This window comes from Dunckerocampus dactyliophorus, chromosome 15, assembly GCF_027744805.1.
Source record: "Dunckerocampus dactyliophorus isolate RoL2022-P2 chromosome 15, RoL_Ddac_1.1, whole genome shotgun sequence".
In the NCBI taxonomy this organism is placed as follows: Eukaryota; Metazoa; Chordata; class Actinopteri; order Syngnathiformes; family Syngnathidae; genus Dunckerocampus; species Dunckerocampus dactyliophorus.
Genome location: NC_072833.1, coordinates 12,671,472 through 12,690,810, shown reverse-complemented (window position 1 = coordinate 12,690,810; position 19,339 = coordinate 12,671,472). Strand labels below are relative to the sequence as shown.

General features: G+C 40.8%; 1 protein-coding gene across 45 annotated transcripts in view; it reads left to right on the top strand.

Annotated features, from left to right (window-relative positions):
* Positions 1–19,339, top strand: part of LOC129194857 (receptor-type tyrosine-protein phosphatase delta-like) — a 415,432-nt gene that overhangs the window by 185,434 nt on the left and 210,659 nt on the right. For all 45 annotated transcript variants that reach the window (XM_054800309.1, XM_054800310.1, XM_054800348.1 and 42 more), the window contains 2 exons: positions 13,121–13,191; positions 15,766–15,849. The gene's annotated coding sequence lies outside the window, so the exon portion shown is untranslated. The remainder of the gene's footprint in view (positions 1–13,120; positions 13,192–15,765; positions 15,850–19,339) is intronic.

The following is a 19,339-nucleotide window of genomic DNA, read 5'->3' as shown; positions in this document are numbered from 1 at the left end:
TGGGAACTAATCTGAGGTGAAAGAGAAACAGGGAAAATGCAGTATAGTAGTCTGTGTAGTAATCTGTGCAGTGTGGGGAAAAGTTAGATGATGTGTTCAAGGACCGTCGAACAAAGTTCGTTTGTTTAAGTGTGTTCAAAGTATGTTTGTTGCCAGCCGCAACAAACATAAACATGCAAAAACTGTGGGATTTGGAACTGTATATTATTTTTTAAATAAAATAATGGCCCATATTTACAAAATGTACATCCATTTACATAACATTTGATGTAATTATTTACAAATTTATTTTTCAACATTTTTTTAAGTGCATACAAACAACAACAACAAAAAAAAAACGCTAGTGAAAGATCCTTTAGGTGACAGCAGTGCCCTGCTGTTTAAGGGCCTACTGCAAAAAATGCTAGTCAAAGAGCCTTTATACGACAGGGGTGCTCTGCTCTTTTTAAGGCCTTACTTCCAAAACACTATCCTCCATGTGAAAATAGGTCTGCACTCATTATATTCCTGTCCTGCTGTAAAGATCTTTGGCTTTTTGATGACAAACGGTGTGTTTAAGGACGCATAGGAGGGTCGGAAACCTGCTTCCATGCGGTCCTCTGCTTCCAAGAGATAACACGCTCTCGGTGTGACACTTGAAGCTGCAATATTTACGCACTCCTCCATTGACCCTGTTCCCAAACCATCAATTTGGAAATGAACTGATGCTTGCACCAGTGAGACAGAGAGATGGGCATCTGCCTCTCCACGTGTACCAAAGTGGCCCCGTGGTTGCAAGAAGCGAAAGGGACAGCGACAAGCACTTAGCTAGTCCCTGGGCAACCAGTCCCATTTCCCTCCTCTTATCTAAAGTGACAAGAGGGATGTTGCAAACCCCCCCCCGCCCCAATACGCCCGAGGCTCATCCTGCATTATCTCCCCATGTAGCAGCGCCACCAGCTATCTCCCCATTCCCTCAGCCTATCTAAAAATATGCTAAAGAGAATGATGGCATTGCTAGAAATGCAGGAGATGCTTCCCCCCAGCATCTATCCTGAGCGTCAAGAAGTGACGAAGGCAAAACGAAGGCAAGGCACTTTAATGAGGTATCGATTGCGAGTACTGAGGTTCTCACTTTTTGCCCGCCCAAGTCCTCTTCTTCCATAAACATTCCATTTATGCACATTTGAGTCCTGCTGTGCAATATAGAGATTTGGAGCACATTAATATAGCTCATGTTAATCGGTTTGTTTTTTATGTATATTTCCATTGCGCTCTGTGGACCAAAATGAGCTAAAATAGCTTGCTGAATTAGCATCCTTACTGTGGGAAGAGAGTGGGAAAGACCAGAGTGCTGCACATGTTGGCGGACATGGTAGCTGAAAGAAAGCTCTGTAGGCTCCTTTGTAATACAATTTAATTACGGTCATTTGATTTACTTTATTTGTTTTTAGATTTTTATCTCGTTTTATTGTATTGGTTCTCTACTTTTTTGTATAGTGTTGTCGTTTTATTCTATTTTACTTTATTTTATTTTATTTTTCATTTTTGCTTTACTTTATCTTATCTTGATCTTTTACCGTCCCCATTGTTTTAATACTGGATGGGACAATCTGCATTTCATTAGATTTTATTTTTTCCTTATTTGATGAAGTTTTACTTTATTTATTAACTAATTCCATGTCCCATTGCTTTTTGGGCTTTTTATCCACACACAAAATGCTTGTAGATGGGGGGAAAATCTGCATTTTGTTACATTTTTTAATTTTAATTTCGCTGCTCCCTTTTTGTGATATTACATCACCATTACTTTAAAACAAAACAAAACCACACACAATTTTTTTTGGGCATATTTGATTGCATTTTTCTGTGCATGTATCGCTTGTATGAATTTATTTAAAATACATTTTTGATATTTAAAACAATGTTTGACAAAAAGGCATGAGAAAGACTTGAGCCTAGAAACAAAGACTGGGTAAAAACAGTAAAATGTTTCTAGCTTGGTCTGTGCTTCTTTACAAAGGTGGACAACCTGTAGCCCAAACGCTACATACACTGTAGCACATTTTAGCACTTCTTTGGCCCGTCACGCAAAGCTAATCACAATAAAACCTCAAAACAATAGGCCCAAAATACTCAAAATACATATCAATGGATGGGTGCTTTTGGAGGACTTTATAAGAACTAAAATAACCTCTAAAAAGATTTAGTCTGAGAGGTGCCACATAATGAAGCCAGGAAGTGCAAAATCAATAACGGCGAGCTCCTTTTAAAAAACTCAGTCTTTTTGGAATACATTAGAGGCAGCAATATAAGCATGCAGCTGCATCCCTCTGCAGTTTATTTATCAGCGCTTATCAGCCTCCAGCAGGAGATTTATCACATGCTACACTTTTATTAAGGGTCACCAATAAATCTGAAGTCAAAAACGGGGGAAAGCTTTTCATTGGGTTTATTCCACAATCAAGAAGTACTCGGCCGTCACTGTCATCTACTGCACAGCTATATACAGTGTGTGTATATGTGTGTTATATGTATATTAGGGCTGGGAATCTCAGAGTACCTCACGATACAGTACGATTTGCCAAACATGGCAGGGGACATGATGATATCTCAATACGGTGATAGGGTGAAACAAACCCCCCCCCAAAATTCATTTCCTAGTTTATATTTTGCAGCCTTGAGCTGGGGTAGGCTCCAGCTTACCCGTGATGTGGTCTAGAAAATGAATGGGTGTTTTGCAGCATATTTTAACCAGAGTACAACCAGCAAATGTGCAAAAACAACGACATTGTGTTAGTGCAACATAACTTTAAACAGGATTTTGTTTTATTGTTTTTTTTTATATATTTAGGGACAGTGACACTATTTCAAATTTATTCAGAAAACACAACAGCTCATGTCTCTCAAGTAACTCAAATTTAGTAAGCAGAAGCACAACAAAGCCAAAGTGAGCCCACACTTTTGATTTGAACTATGCTGGCACTTCTTTCAGACAGAGTTCGCCATAACACGGCATCTGTTTGCGTTTTCTTCCTCTGCGTTCTTTTCTTCTCCTTCTGTGACTTCCTCCCAATTTTCTGCTGCTCTTGTGACGAGCTCCTCCTGGATGACATGTAAAATGGTGACTCACTGAGGTAGAACAGTGGAAGATGTTTATAGCGGCAGTGTTTTAATAAAAATGAAAAAAACAAACAATACATGGAAAGAGCGTATCGATAATCCACTGTAGAGTTAAATATCGCGATAGTACAATATATTCATATTTCATCACACCCTTTAATAATACGTATGTATTTTTGCCTAAATTAATCATTTTTAAGGATAAAAATGTCTAAATGAGCTAAAATACAAATATAAGGCATTCAGAAGACGCACACAAAGACGCTGTGAATAGTATTAGTATTCCACACTGGTCATTAGGTGTCAGTAATGTTACTGTTATGTTCGGTGAACAGGCTTTTATTAGGTTTGAACTGTCTCACAAGAGGCATAGTAATCCAATACCAACGCCTAGCTAAAACTCAACTCTGAACCACCGACGTCACTTCCTGTCCCCCTGCCACTCGCCTCCCCGAGTGAAACACATGAACGAGTTTTATTTACTCTTATTATGTCTACTATATTGGGTAATATAAGCGACTATAGGGGTGTTAGGTCATATCCAGAGGGCTCTAATAATGTTAAAAAACGTATTTAAGTTCTAAACAGGTTTTCTATGCTGTAACTACAACAATATTTGATTTATAAATAAGAAATCCTACTTTGCGGAAATTTCACGGTCCGGTCTGGAACCAATTAACCGCGATAAATGAGGGATTACTGCACTTTATATATTACAGGTGTATTCATTTTCAGATTTTTTTTGCATTGACTCTTTGGTTCAGTACAGCGGCTTCCTGTACACAGTTCAAGTGAGGGACGAGAAGTGTGCCTATAACACGAATGAAAAGGGCGGCGAGCATTTGGCGTGAAAGCCGAGATCTAATCAGACGAAAAGCGGACGTCTTTGGCAAGCGGGAGTCATGGCTAGCAATAGTGCCAAGGAGAATCCAGAGCAGAGAAGCCTCTAATAGCCATCTCCTCCTGCGGTGGAGGCAACATAGCTGAAGAAATACGTAAAAGGACAAAGATGAGTGCATAAGATGAAAGCAGCGTGCTGCCATTGTTCAGTAGAGATAAGGAATTGGGCTACAAGCTGGAACTTTTAATGCTGCACTTCCACCAATAGGGAACTTTCATTTACTAAAGATACAATAATCATTCACGCTCTTCAGATTACTTTTGCACTTCAGGAGCACTCTTCTGTTTATAAGCAGCTACTGCAAAAAGGCTCGTCAAAGATCCTCTATATGGCAGGAGTGCGCTGCTGTTTTTAAGCACCTACTTCTCATCAAAGATCCATTTATGTGACAGCAGCGCTGGTGTTTTTAAGGACCTGCTGCAAAAGCAAATCAAAGATCCTATACAGCACATGAAAGGAGTGCTTTGCTGGTTTTAGTAAGCTGCTGCAAAATCATTAGTCGCTCCCAAGGTTTTGGATTGAACACACGGGCCAGTCTGGCGTGAGTGAAGAGCCTTATTTGTCCCGCAGGCCGCCAGTTGAGCATCCCTGCTGGTACGGTCAGAGCTGGTCTTGTTAAGTGGTGGTTCTTTGAAGCTTCACTTTGGAAGAGAATGTCTCCCCATTAACTAATTGGCAGCATTGTGCGCTGCGCTCAGCATGGGAGGAAGAACAGAAGACAGGCTGACAAGTCGCCATGTGTCTCCTTTCACATTTTCTTCATTTACACGTTTTTTCCGATGTTTTCCTGAGATTTTTTTTCCCCGAGATGTGCAGTCTTCCCGCTACTTAAACTCCTCAATGATATGTGTAAAGTGGCATCGTGTAAATTGTGTTCCTGTAGGCCACATGCGTGTGCATATTTAATTAGAGAGAGGCTTGACACTTGATTGCGCTAACAGGATCCGTGTGAGGCAACACGGGTACGACATGCTATAGCTGGAAGCCACTGACACCAATCACAACATCGTGACGAGCAATGTCACCGAGGCGGTTACCACAGACAGTGGAAAATCACAATTTCATTGATTATTGTACTTTATTCTTATTTTTGATGGTTTTTGTGTCATTTTTTCCTAACATAAACTGATTTTAATTCAAAATGAAGATTATAATTTTAATATTTGTTTCAGGAGTAGCTTCATTTCACACACATCGGTAAGAATGTATGCATGTATTTATCTTTTTTTTGTACTACGGTATAATCCATTCAGCCATTTTCTACACCGCTCACAAGGGTCACAGGAGTACAACATACAAGATATAGTATGTTAAATATGTAGAACCGATGCTCTTCCACTAGCAGCATACACAATTAAAACCAGGTAGAGGCTGGTCGCCATTGCAACAAATGAGACATGACAGACATTAGCCATCAGTGCGATGCTGACGCTATTATTTAAAGGTCCAGCTGTTTCATAATAAGACTTTAATATGTTACTGTTGATTGAAATTGCTCATTTAATCAGTCTTCTTTTATTTGTCAATAATTCATATGTTGACTATTCAGTAAAAAAGTCGAGCGGAAGGCATGACTTGTCATGTTAGCATTGTCGCGATTGGAAACACCTTGCGTCCCCTGATGCATGTACAGTATAGTACATGTGTGGGCAGAGAGTATGTCCCTGTCCTGTGTCTATGTAACACATTGCATAAAGTGTAAATGGAATGTATTCTCACGGGGTGCTGGTTTCTTTAGCCAGCACTTCCTGGACTAAAGTAAAGGAAGATGTCATTGGAAGATATATGGTTTTGAAAGTGTGGTACAAACACTCGAAATAACAAGTCATTGCACCACTTCAGCAAAATGTGGCCTTGAAAAACATGTTTTTAATGATCCTGCATGGAAGGATGAGAGCACAAGTCATTAAAAAATAGGGCAAAAGTGTTGCTGTTATTTATTTATTATTTGAAAAGGCAACGTACTGTGTAGTATTTTTGCAGCGGGTCCTCAGAAACAGCAGAGTGCTCCTGTCATAAAGGATCTTGAACTAGAGTTTTGGCAAATTATAGTCAAAGAGTGCTGTTTTGAAGGAGCTACAACAAAAAAAACAGCAAACACGTTTTTAATGATGCTGAATGGAAGACTCAGGGCACAATTAAAGTAAGTGCAAAGAAAAATAGGTGTCTTTCCCAGCATGTGCCGGTAAATACTTCAATGTATGTTTTTTTTCATTTGGCATTTGCGTTAATTACCGCATGCAGATAATGGGATGCTGGCCGTCCTCTCATCCATCAGCACCAGCTTGTGTTTACCTGTGCCACATCTCATTTCTTGATAATTCAGCTGTTTTTTTTAGGGTTTTTTTGCCAGCCAGTGTGCACTTCAGGAGATAAAAAAAAGAACTGAAGTTTGGTTCTAATTTTATCTTGGCCTTTGTTGTTTCACTCCACATTTGTCATACTCGCTCCCCAGTCACCTTTTCTGGCATCTCGGCTGTCTTTTAGTGCTCAGACTAGCGTCCTCAGCGGACAACCTATCTTGCTTTAGCACACTGTCCTTGTCCTTACTACTTCAGTCCTTATACACAAAATATATTTATAAATCAAATACATTTCAATGAAGTAACACACTGGCTGGATGCAAAGCAGTTAGATATGAAAAGAGACATAAGGAAATATTGGTGGGTTTTTTGTTGTTGTTTTTTTTTGTTAGAGCAGGACCAGTCAAGTTTGGAGACACTTTCCCATTCAACAGCATGAGTAATTGTCTCTAAACCTTTGAGTGGTACTGTCTTACTCATATGTACTGTATGTATGTATATATACTGTTTATATCAGATGTACACTCCTGATCAAAATCTTACGACGCAAGAATTAATATTTTCCTGAGGGTTATGGAACAAAAACGTTAAGTGGTGCACACAAAGAAATTTCACCGGCCATGAGCCAGGTGGATCCGTCTTGACTGTCAATCAAGACACGGGACGATCTTCAGCCCAAATGACGGTTGTTACAGGTGCCGGGTGCAGTCCAATAACCACAAGACGACATAAGCGAGAGAAGGCTTTCAAGAAGAAAAAACATCTTCAAAGGCCTCGTCTCCTTCAACGCCACAAAATTTACCGTTTGGAATTTTCATGAGAGCACCAAACATGGGACATTGAAAGGTGGAAGAAAGTTTTATTCTCTGACTTAATTTTGACAGTCCTGATGGCTTCCAACATACCTGGCATGACAAGATCCCACCTGAGATGTTTTCCACACGGCACAGTGGAGGGGGCGCCATCATGATCTTTCTTCAATGGAACAATGGAGCTTCAGGTTGTGCAGGGGCGTCAAATGGCGACATTCCCACGAGCCTCCTGGAAACACTGGCATCAAGCATGCCCAAACCTATTTTTGAGATGATTAACAAGAATGGCCCAGCTAGCCATCACGGAGTCCTTTTTTGGACATTTTATTTCTATTTTAGGGTTTCAGGTTGTTTTTTTGTAGCTACGGTCTTAAACTTTTGATCCGCTGATCCATCCATCCATTTTCTATACCACTTCTCCTCTTTAGGGTTGATGGTCTCCTCGTCTCCTCTTATGCTGGAGCCTATCCCAACTGGCTTTGGGCAACAGGCGGGGTACACCCTGGCCTGGTCGCCAGCCAATCGCAGGGCACATATAAACAAACAAGCATTCACACTCACATTCACACCTATGGACAATTTAGAGTCGCCAATTAACCAATTTTTGGAATGTTGGAGGAAACCGGAGTACCCGGAGAAAACCCACGCACGCACGGGGAGAACATGCAAACTCCACACAGAGATGCCCAAGGGAGAATCGAAACCAGGTCTTCCCGATCTCCAGACTGTTAGTGTGCTGGCCAACATGCAAACCACTAGACCACGGTGCGGCCTGATCCGCTGATGAACAGTCTATTCCACTTTTATGGTTGTAATAAATTGCAAACAAATCTTTTTTTGCATTTTGAAGCTCTATTTAGAACCTCCTAAAGATCCAACAGTGCAAAATGTAAATTCTTGGAATTCTTAAGATTTTGATGAGAAGTATAGCATAGCAATTACCTTTGTGTCTTAGGTAACAATACTGTATCATTATTATCATTATTATGACGACATGCACGACCAGTTAAAGGTTTGGAGACTCCATTTCATTCATTTGCATGAAAAGGTGTCTCCACACTTTTGACGTGTACTATATAACTATCTTATCTTTACCCTTACTTACTGCTTATATAGTTAGTACAGAGCAGGGGTATTTCAAATTATTAATTATTATTATTATTATTAATTTATTTCCAATATACAGAACCAAGTCAAAAGACGCCTTCTCTTTGAATTGCATGAGAAAGTGTCTCTAAACTTTTGTTTCATATTTACTACAGATTACGGGCAGTTTTCCAAGTTTGATCCCGCCCCTTGTAGAGATGTATCATGTTGTTCCACCTATCATCCCGATGTGTGTGATAAGAGGATATTTGTTCTTATTTGGCTGTTGACAGCGCCAGTGTGCAACAGAGCAGCGATACGAAGCAACAAGGACATTTACTTGGCCTCGCTGGGAGACGTTTGGGACAAAGAAAAAGTAGGACAAGCAGTCCACATGTGTGGTTATTGTTTGGTCTTGATAGTTGTCTTACAAAATAACAACACAGTAAAATAAAACGCAGCATACAGTACGTGTGCATAATGAGGGTTAAAACAGGCCTTTTATTTCGAAACACACAGCACGAGAGGTGTCCAGCCAGGTCCATTAGTATTGTAGACAACAACTTTCATCGCCATACATATAAATTAGAGACGCTACCACCCTTTGCGCCTTTTTCTACCAGCCCAATGACTTTGAAAGCGTTACTTTAATTACATACATCACCTATAGGGGCTTTAATGTGTACTAATCCAGTCTAAAGTGGTCTGTTACAAAATAACAAGGTAGTGAAGTAAAATACGACTATTTCAAAACACTACATGAGAGGTAGTAGCCAGGTGCACTAATGTTGGAGACCACGACATTTAGGTGGTCCTTGGTCACCATGGCAACAAATGAGACGCACTCATCCTTTTGGCACTTTCGTGTACCATCAAATTCCATTAAAAAAAAAAAGAAAGTGTGTGTTTTATTACACTTGGCCTTCTGATTCTGATGCAGATCAAGAAAGTGACGTAAGCTTCTCTGAGTCTGCGTGTGTGTGTGTGTGTGCGCGCGCACAGTACGGGCTTGTGCTTGCGCACGAGCCGTGTGCGAGAGACAGCGGATTAACACCACTCCTCTTTTTCGGGCCGAACCACAAATCTCAATCATTTTACCTTGTAATTGTGAAGAATATCGACTTTTTTTTCTGTACACCGTTCTCTGAAGCCACTGAAACATACGCCTGCCTATGGTGGTGGTCTTATATTTTTGGGGTGAAAAAAGGAGGGATGGCAACTTTAAGGGCTGTTCTACAGAATAGCAACATAGTCAAATAAAATAGAGCAAAAGCATGCGATGAGGGTTGGAATAGGCCTGCTATTTCAAAACGCAACATAACAGACAACAGAAGATGATGATGAAGCTGTTATCTTAAGGTGCAATTATTACACATTGTGCCTTGAATATGCATTTATCAGTGTATCCTTTGCTCCAACAATCCCCCCCAACATCATCTCAGCAGGTATTACAATTGTGATTACATTTTCTCCCCCATTCTTTAATTAAATCCACTCTGTCTCACATTATTAACTCCACTCCTCCGAGATACTACGGCGTGGAAATGAAACGGGAAGATAGATGGATGGATGCTTGTGGAAAGTGTGATTCAACCAGACTCCTTGACCCCCACCCATCCCCGTTGTTCTCCGTTTTAATCGCATTCGGTAACCCACTTCCTGCCTCCTCCTCCTTTCTAAATGAGAATGGTAATAATGACCAATGGAGTAATCATTCTATACTGTATTCAAGATTTCGATCCTCAATGGAGTCTCCTGTTCATTTTTTAATTAACATTGCAATAGGAGGAGAGGATGGGATAAAGCAGCAAAGGTGAGGTGGAAAAATGGGTCAAGCCGAGCTGAGGGAATGAGGGGGTGTTTGCTGGAGCAATAGCACAGACTCGTGTCATGAGCAGGGGATTGCAGCACCGTGTTTAGCAAAATATTGTTCCAAAATTGGCCGCACGGTGGCCTACTGGTTAGTATGTTGGCTACACAGTCAGATGATTGGTAAGATCTGGGTTAGAATCTCCATTTGGGGATCTCTGTGTGGAGTTTGTTCCCCACCGTGCTTGTGTGGGATTTCTCGTGGTACTCCAGTTTCTTCCCACGTTCCAAAAGCATGCATGTTAGGTTAATGGGATTAGGTTACTTGGAGGCTGTGATTGTCCATAGGTATGAATGTAAGTGTGAATGGTTGTTTGTCTATATGTATATGGCCACCAGTCCAGGGTGCACCCCAGCATAGACTCAGCATACCCCCGCGGCCCTAGTGAGGACAAGTGACATAGAAGATGGATGGATGTTCCAAAATGACTGGAATTTACAATTTTTTCTTCCTGTAAGTGTCATAACTAGGCTTTCTAATACTTATGTTTATGTATTGTTGACACTCACTTGAGATGAAAATCTTTGGACATTCTAGACGTCTGAATGTTTGAGAATTGAAAAAATATTCTATTCCACTCCAGTCCTATAGGTGGCGGTGATGCACATTGCAACACTGGGTGTCAACATCAAACGGCAATCATTCTACCTTTGTAACTAACTAACACAGTGCCTTAAATATTACTTTAAAAAATGAGAATTAAATAAAGTATAGGCAAATAAAAACCTTGTCATAAAATCAATCTTTTTAGTTCTGTTGAATATATCAGGCTGATGCCGTCCTCACGGTCTCATCCTATCTACAAATAGCTTGAAAATCAATACAATAAAACCTTTTAAGGCCTCTCAAGCTGTCATTTTATTGAAATGGTGGCTGTTGAGGTTGTATATTTAAGACGAAGACCAACACTATCATATTTTCCGGAGCTGGGGGTAAAAAAAAAAAAAAAAAAAAAGTATAGAGTTTCTTGAAAGCGGCAAATGGAACCTTAATGTGTTTTCCTCGTTCCTCCTTTCACATTCTCCTGTTTCATCATCTTCATCATCATCGTCGGCCTCGCTCAGCCCATTACCCTCTTTAAGTCTCTGCTGCCTTCTAGTTCCGCTGTGCTTATCCCGTTGCGTTGTCAAGTGGTTTAGGCGTGCAGGAGAGGAGTGATTTCATGACTTTTGCCCAAATAGACAAACATATGAATATACAAGTCTTAAATCATGCATTAAATAATCACACTTCTGTTTCAGTTACATTTTTTGTGCATTTGCAGGAATAGTTTCCAATGTTGTAACTAACCCTTACCCCTTCCCCTACCTGTTAAAACCTAGGGCCAAGGGGAAGAAGCCACTAAGAAATGGGACATCACTTGATTCTCATTACGTCATCACCCTTCAATGAAACTGTTCATAATAAATGTTTCCTACCATAAAGTAACGCGCATACATTTCGACATTATATATGTTATACAGCCTACCTCAAAACATTTTTTTTTTTTTTTAATAAAAGGCACACATTTTTGCAAACCGTGACTAATAAATAACAGCTTACAACCAGCAATAAACATGAGTGACGCTACTTTGAGAATCAATAATTATGCATAATTACTTACGTTTGTAGACTTCCTTCGGTCTCCGCTCTGCCGCTGGAGTGTTGCATCCGAGTAGACTCCGCCTACCCCTTCACTTCAACTCTGGTCCCCGAACACACTTGGTTTTAGGGGTGTACACCCCTTAGCACTTACTCCTTACCCCTCGATTGAAGGAGAATTGGGACGCCACTTGATTTTTGTGAATGCGCAAAACCTAGGGGTAAGGGCTAAGAAAAGGGCTAAGGGGCAAAATTGGGATTCAGCCCAAGTATGGTGTGGAAGAATCTGTCACACAGCGCCCTTTGACGTGATTTTGTGCAACAACGTTGACCTCTGGAAGCTGACATAGCTGCGAAAATGTTCGCTGGTTCCATGTTTACTTCCTGGAAAGCAGGGGTGTCAAACCCGTGCCATGGAGGGCCGAGACACTGCAGGTTTTGTTGCCAGCCGGTCACTAAAGCAGGTGATTTTAATGAGCATCACCTCCTTCAATTTGAGGGAAGGCGCTCATCAATTAAATCAGTTTCATTAAATCAGAAACTGGTTGGGGAGAAAACCTGCAGTGTCTCGGCCCTCCGTGGCACGACTTTGACACATGTGCTGTAAAATATTGGTCGCCTGGTCATTTTTAAGGAGTTATCCCAATATTTTTGTTCTTATTGCCACTTGTCAGAAGTGCCTAAAATAATCTTGCCTTTTTGCATATTTTTTTGTTGCCTGAGTTAGCGCTTTTTGGACAAGTGTGTTGCTTTTGCAGAAAAAGTGCAGTTGGGTAAGTTCAGCGGAGAAGACTCACACACTCGCACCCCTTTTAAATCATCCCATGCAACAATAGTGACTTCTAGAAGCACGACTTCCATGTTTACTTCCTGCGCTGTAAAATATTGCGACACCTGGCCATTGTTGTGCGTAGGATTAAGCGTCCCAATACTTCTATCCTTATTGCCAGTTGTCAGCCAGTGCCTAAAATAACCACCCTGCTTTTTTGTGCACTTTTTCTTTTGCAAGAATGCCATTTTGGACAAATTCATATCGCCTGTAATGAATATTCCAGTGACGCCAGCCTGTGGGAACAGAGGAAGGGGGGGGGGGCGGCATAGCGGCGCTGCCTCACTCCGCTGCGTGTTCATTTTTAGCAGCCTTCTTTGAGCTTTGACGAGCTGAGCGCAGACTTTTTCGACACAATGGTGTCAAACTCCAAAAACAAGGGCTGTCTGTGATGTTTCGACACAAACGAATGAGTGCCACACCTGCAGGAAGCATCCGCAGCGCGGAGGGCGAGTTGATGGGAGGAGTTAGCTGATCTGTTAATGTTTTTTGGGGTTTTCTGACTGTGGCTTTGTGACCTGCTTCTTCACCACTTTCATTACAACTTTAACGTGCAATGACGCCCTCTAGTGGTCAAAAGAAACAACAAATAGCATGACGGCACATAGAAATGTTGTCTTTTTTGTCTTTCTACAGGGACATTCAGAGGAGTTGTCTTCTTTTTCATTCCGGCCCGAGTCAGAAATAGCGACACTTATTCCAAATAGGTAAGAATTTGTATACATTTACTAATTTTCTCGAAAACAAAATGGTTTTCGAGAATCAAACACAAAGCAGAGACACAAATTATAAGGTGCTATGGCTCCCTCTGGTGTACATAAGTGGCTACTGCACCATTTTATTTCCTTTCAATGGTTGATATATTTATTTATGTATTTATTTATTTGATTAACAAAATGGATTTCTAGCACTAAATTAGTGCCTACTGTTTTTTTTTAATTTCATTTTCCTTGCTTTCCAAGAATGCAATGGCTGCCTTTCGCACTGACGTTTAGTGCCTACTGTTCTAATTCTACTTATTATTGTTGGATATTATTGTCTTTCTCTGTGTTTTAGGTTAACAAATATTTTATTGTTTTAATTTATAATATTTTATTTTATGCTTATGAGTATTTCTATATTTCTTTATTTGTAGCTTCACAAAAATGGCTCTAAGGAAGTAAACACAAGCAGCAACACACACATTAAGCTATGGCACCCTCTGGTGTAAATTACCAGTAATTAATGAATTGATGTGTTGCTTTAACAAAAATTGCTTTCTGAAACTAAACAAGCAAGAACAGTATAACTTGCAATGTGTTCCTCTGATGTACCTTAGTGCCTACTACTCTTCTCCTGTTTCCTTTAATTCACTGTAATTGGATTTTATTTTCCCAATATTTGCTTCTTGTGTTATTTATATATTTTTTCATGAATGAACAAAAATGGTTTCCTGGATCCAAACAAGCAGGAACGCATAATCTGAAGAACGCTACAGCACCCCTGGTTTCCTTCTTGTTTTTGCTTTGAGAACTTCTAACGTAACAACTGAACTCCACTCTTGCGACTTCAACCTGTAAAAGGGTCAGGGTCTAGTCCATATGGCGGCCGTGTCTCCATTTTTCAAAACATGACATGCTGTGTTATATTGCGGGCAATAATAATGGAGGCTGGTGGAAGAGGAGGACTGTGGCAGTGGGCCAGCCGTGCCTTCTGTGATTTATGATGGCGCTCGGAGGCACTTCATGAGGTCACATTTTAGCCTTGATGGTGATATGTGTGTGTTGGTGGGATGCCAAAACAGCTAATACACAGTGCATTTTCATCCATATTCAATAAATAATCCTCTAGAAAGCTCCTAAACATATTGATTGATTTCATTTAATTCAATTTAATTTAATGTAATTTTGATATTTCAATGATGTATCTATGGGGCAAATGGAGCAAGGAAGAAGCCATTAAATGTTTGTGAAGGTCTGAATATAGAGGTAAAGAGAAACAATACATTTACAGTCATGTATTATTATAGTTGAAGCCACGATGGCATTAAATGAATGGTTTGCGCCCTAGAATAATAATGGCATCCCCCATCCTCCATGAAACAGGAAATAGCCTGCAAACTAACAAACACAAAGACAAACAAACAAAATACACTCCACAATTGTGTTTCTTTTTAATATTCTTAACAATTCCACCTTGGTGGAGGTCTGTAGTTCTGTAAAAAAATCAATTGTGGAGTGTATTTGTTTATGTTTGTTAGTTAGCCAGCTACTTCCAGTTTCATGGAGGATGGTACGGTACGGTGTGCTTTATTTGTTTTGGGACATGTTACATTTAGGAACACAAATGGTTAAAGGATGACAAACAGGTGGGAGTGCCTTTATTATTCTCGTGAGTGGACCATTCCTTTCAAGCCGTCGTGACCCAAATGATCCTCACCCATTTCCATGGGACTCCCCTTTGGATTTTGAGTGAAATTGAGTAATTGTACTAATTGCAGTATATCAAATCATGTCAAAATGATTGCTGGTGTATGGCGTCATTTCTGGTATATTTAAGCCACACCCGACTATGAGCCGCACATGTCCACCTCATAAAATGGTATATAGTGGCACACGGCCCATGAGGACCAGGTCGCTTTTTTTTTGACAGGAACCAATCATGAGATATGGGAAAACTCACAACGAGCTTATCAACCCATCGGAAATCGCTGGAGGTCATTACTCAATATAACAGTCTGACTCCCAGTGTCATCTTCCATAGAAGGCTAAAATCATCACACAGCAGTCTACTCTAACACTCAAAAGGTAGCTCGGAAAATACACAAGACAAGTACCAATACGAGTTTAAAATGAAAAACAGCTTTTTTTTTATCCTTTTCCCATAATGCATTTTTACCACCAGAGCAATTCATTGGCCAACAGCTGCCATGGGTTCCCAGAGAGAAAATATATTTAAAAATACATGAATATATTTATATCATAATGTATTTAGTAAATTAACATACATGTTTTACACTACATCAGTACACATTATTATCATTACATCATTACAACGGGACTACAGGATTTTTTTGCAGGTTTGAATGATCTAACAACGCATGCAATAATCCCTAATACATAATAATAATAAAACACCGACTACTTTTGTGGCCGTTACCCACTCCACTCAACTAAATTTTGAACCCCCAACGACACTTCCTGTCCGTCCCTCTTTCAGGTCCCGTAGGGAAGACGTTTCTAATCACCAGTAGTATTTATAAGGTACTATATTAAAATGGTTTTATTCTCTCTCTCATTTAGGCTGGTGTGTCGGCGAGGTACACCTGCAGCGCTGGGCATGAAGGCGGCACGTGCATGACCCTGCAAGAGCAGCCTCGTTTTCTGGTAAGATGACTTTAGTTTTGACACTCATTCCCTGTGATTGGACAGGGAAAAAAAACACTTAAAATTGAAAAATAAAAAAAAATAATAATAAAAAAAGAATCACAAGTATGACATAGCAAGCAAAAATGAAAGTTGTTATTTTGTCACAATTTTGCACACTAAAATAAGGTATCACTTGATCTGTTTTAGTTTATGAAGAAAAGCTTGCAAGAAAATAGCACTATTATATTTTATGACAGGAAGGTACTGTTTACTAAAATTTCTATTGTAACATACACATAAAAACTGAAAAATGATATCGTCTATTTATTACAATTTATGATGGTGTGGCTTTTTTCTGTGAAGTTTTTTTTTCACAGCTCACCAGTTTCGGTGTTGTACTGACCAGGACGTGACGTAATGGTGACGTTTCTTTCACGTAACACAGAGCTAGTGAATGGAACTTGCTTCAAATTCCGTGCCAGACTCACCACTGCCTTCTTCAAAGCCTTGTTAGTTAGCACAAGAGTAACACACTTCACCTTCCGCGGAAACATGATGCGAAACAATAGTTCCCCCAAGTGTATTGATTTGAAAAAATAGATGCCATATTACTGATTTTGAATCAGCGTCACTTTCGCTATAGTCTGAATTTTGATGAAACAACCGGAGAAACCTGGTCTTCAGTGGCCAAATCTGGTTCTTGCGACATGGAAGGTCACCTGTCTTGTAGGGAAGGAGCCTGAGCAAAAAGCTGAGACATTCCGACTCGACATAGTTTCTGTCGAGTCTGGAACCAAACTCTTCGAGAGGGGCTGGACCTTCTCTGGAGTTCCCGCAGAGGAGAGGCGGGGTAGGAAGAGGATATTGGGTCTGAATGGACCGTATTCTGTTCTGATCAGAGCTGTGGTCAGTGCCAGTTGTGGCGGCAAACCCCGAACCTGATGGTGGACACCAGAGGTTAGGGCTGCTCAGGAGTCTTACCAAGCATGAGTGACTTGTGGGCCTCCTCAAACTGCTGACAGGTATCAGCAGGCTTAGGCGGTGGATGATGCAAAAACCCGGGTATGGGAGGAGTTTGGTGAGGACATGGAAAGCAATTTTTGGTCATCCTCGAAGAAGTTCTAGCAAACCTTGGTCGCGGAACACTGGACCAGCTCTACACCCTTTCAATGGTACTGGAGGGTGCATGGGAGTTTGCCCAAACGGTCCACATGTGCTTTGTGGACTTGGAAAAGGCATTAGACCATGTCCCTTGCAGTGTCCTGTGGGGGTTGCTGTGGGAGTACGGGGTTGGTGGCACACTAGTACGTGGTATCCGTTCCATGTACAACTGGACCAGGAGCCTGGTTCGCATTGTCTAACCTGTTACCTATTCCCGGTGAACATTGGCCTCCGCCAAAAAGCCTTTAGTCACCAATTCTGTTCATAATTTTTATGGACAGAATTTCTAGATGATGCGTTGAGGGGGTCCAGTTTGGGGGCCTTAGGATCTCGTCTCTGCTATTCGCAGATCATATTGTCCTGATGGACTCATTGGGCTTTGACAGCGTTACTGGGGCTGTTTGGAGCTGAGTGTGAAGCTTCCAGGATGAGACTCAGCACCTCCAAATCTGAGGCCATGGTTCCCAGCCGGCAAAGGGTGGATTGCACCCTTTGGTTTGGGAGTGAGGTCTTGCTCCCCTTGGTGGAGGAGTTCTATTCTATAGTATCTCGAGGTTATTCATATGTGAGGGAAGCTTGAGATCAACAAGCGGGTTGGGGCAGCATCTGCAGTAAGGCGGGACCTGTACCGGACCATCGCGGTGAAAAGACAGCTGAGCCGTAATGCAAAGCTGTCAATTTATTGATCGATCTATGTTCCTACCCTCACCTATGGTCATGAGCTTTTGGTGGTGGCTGGAAGAACAAGATCGTGGATACAAGCAGCCAAAATGACTTTCCTCTGTAAGGTGGCTGGACTCACCCTAAGATATCGGGCGAGGAGCTCGGTCATTCTGGAGGATCTCAGAGTAGAGCTTCAGAGGAGGTAGTTGAGGTGGCTCGGGCATCTACAGTATAGTCCGGATGCCTCCTGATCGCCTCCCTGGTGAGATGTTTTGGGAATGTCCAGCCTGGAGGAGACCCAGGGGCAGACTTGGGACACGCTGGAAGGATTATGTCTTATATCACCCCAGTAGAACTGGAAGAGGTGGCCGTAGACGGAGAAGTCTAGACTTTCTTACTGAGACTGAACCCAAATAAGCAGAAGAAAAGGGATGAATGAGTAGACATTTTATTTATTATTTCAAAAAATACTAATAATAAATAAAATAAACTGCAGTGATTGCAATAGCAAGAAAAAAATTCCTGTGGTTAGCTTGTGTGGGAGAAGGGGGAAAGCAGTCAGTAGGCATATAAATATTGCACGATGAGTACATGAAGGGCTTTTTGGATGATAAATTATTACAAAGTCCAGTGGCTTCATGCCAACCTGCCTGGAAAGTATACCTCGCTCGCTTGCTCGCTCGGCTTCACCCTGCAATAAACCGTGGCTGGGGAATTGCGGTTTGGTTTTGTAGGCGCACCGCAACTAACGTAGCAGCGATCCAGAGGAATATCACGCTCATCCCACATGCTGTCGAGTCTGCACAACAACAACAACGGCAGCAGCAGCGTGGGGTTAGGGAAAGTAACCAAACGTATGTGCTGTACTATGTTGGCGTTATCTTCCCTAAATAAACACATTCAATGTGGGTATCCTATTCTGAGACAAAATGCAGTAAGGGAAAAAAATGTGGACGCAGCGTCTCACAATCAAAAAGGTTTGGTACACTTCCACTACAAGCCATACAAGAGCTATATAGAATATTCTGCCTTCACTCAACCTCAGGATATTGGCTGTACCTAATCATGTGGCCCCCGAGTGCTCTCTTCGCTCAGTCACTCTCATTTGCATAAGATAATCATGTAACTCAGTGGAGCATGAAGTTAATGGTGTGATTCTTCCGGTGTACAATGGCGTTTACAAAGGAGGATCACAAAAATAAAGCATCTAAATGAGTAAAAATAAAAAATTAAAAAATAAAAAAAAAAAATCTTGGATAAAATGCTTTCAAAAAAAAAAAAGCAGGCAGTATAATGAGCAAAAAAACAAGAACTCTGGATTGCTGACATTATACGTTTGAAAAATGTGTTTAAGTTAGATGGCAGCTACCTTTTTGAAGATCATTTTGAAGAAATACAAATATAAATTATTAGGGACAGTTGAGTCATGTAAAGTTTAATTAGGAGAACCACCAGAGGGAGCCCTTTGTTGATACAGTAATGACATTGTTCAGAACAGAAGCCTCCATTTAAAATACCCACCACATAACACCTACCCGTACCCATCGCATACAATTGAAATTGATTACTATAAAAAAATAAGAAATCACATACACTTTAACTATATAATATTTCAATTTTATCTGTATTTTTTCCTTTAATTTTAATTTAACTTACGAACAACAACTTGAGGTTTGGATTAAAA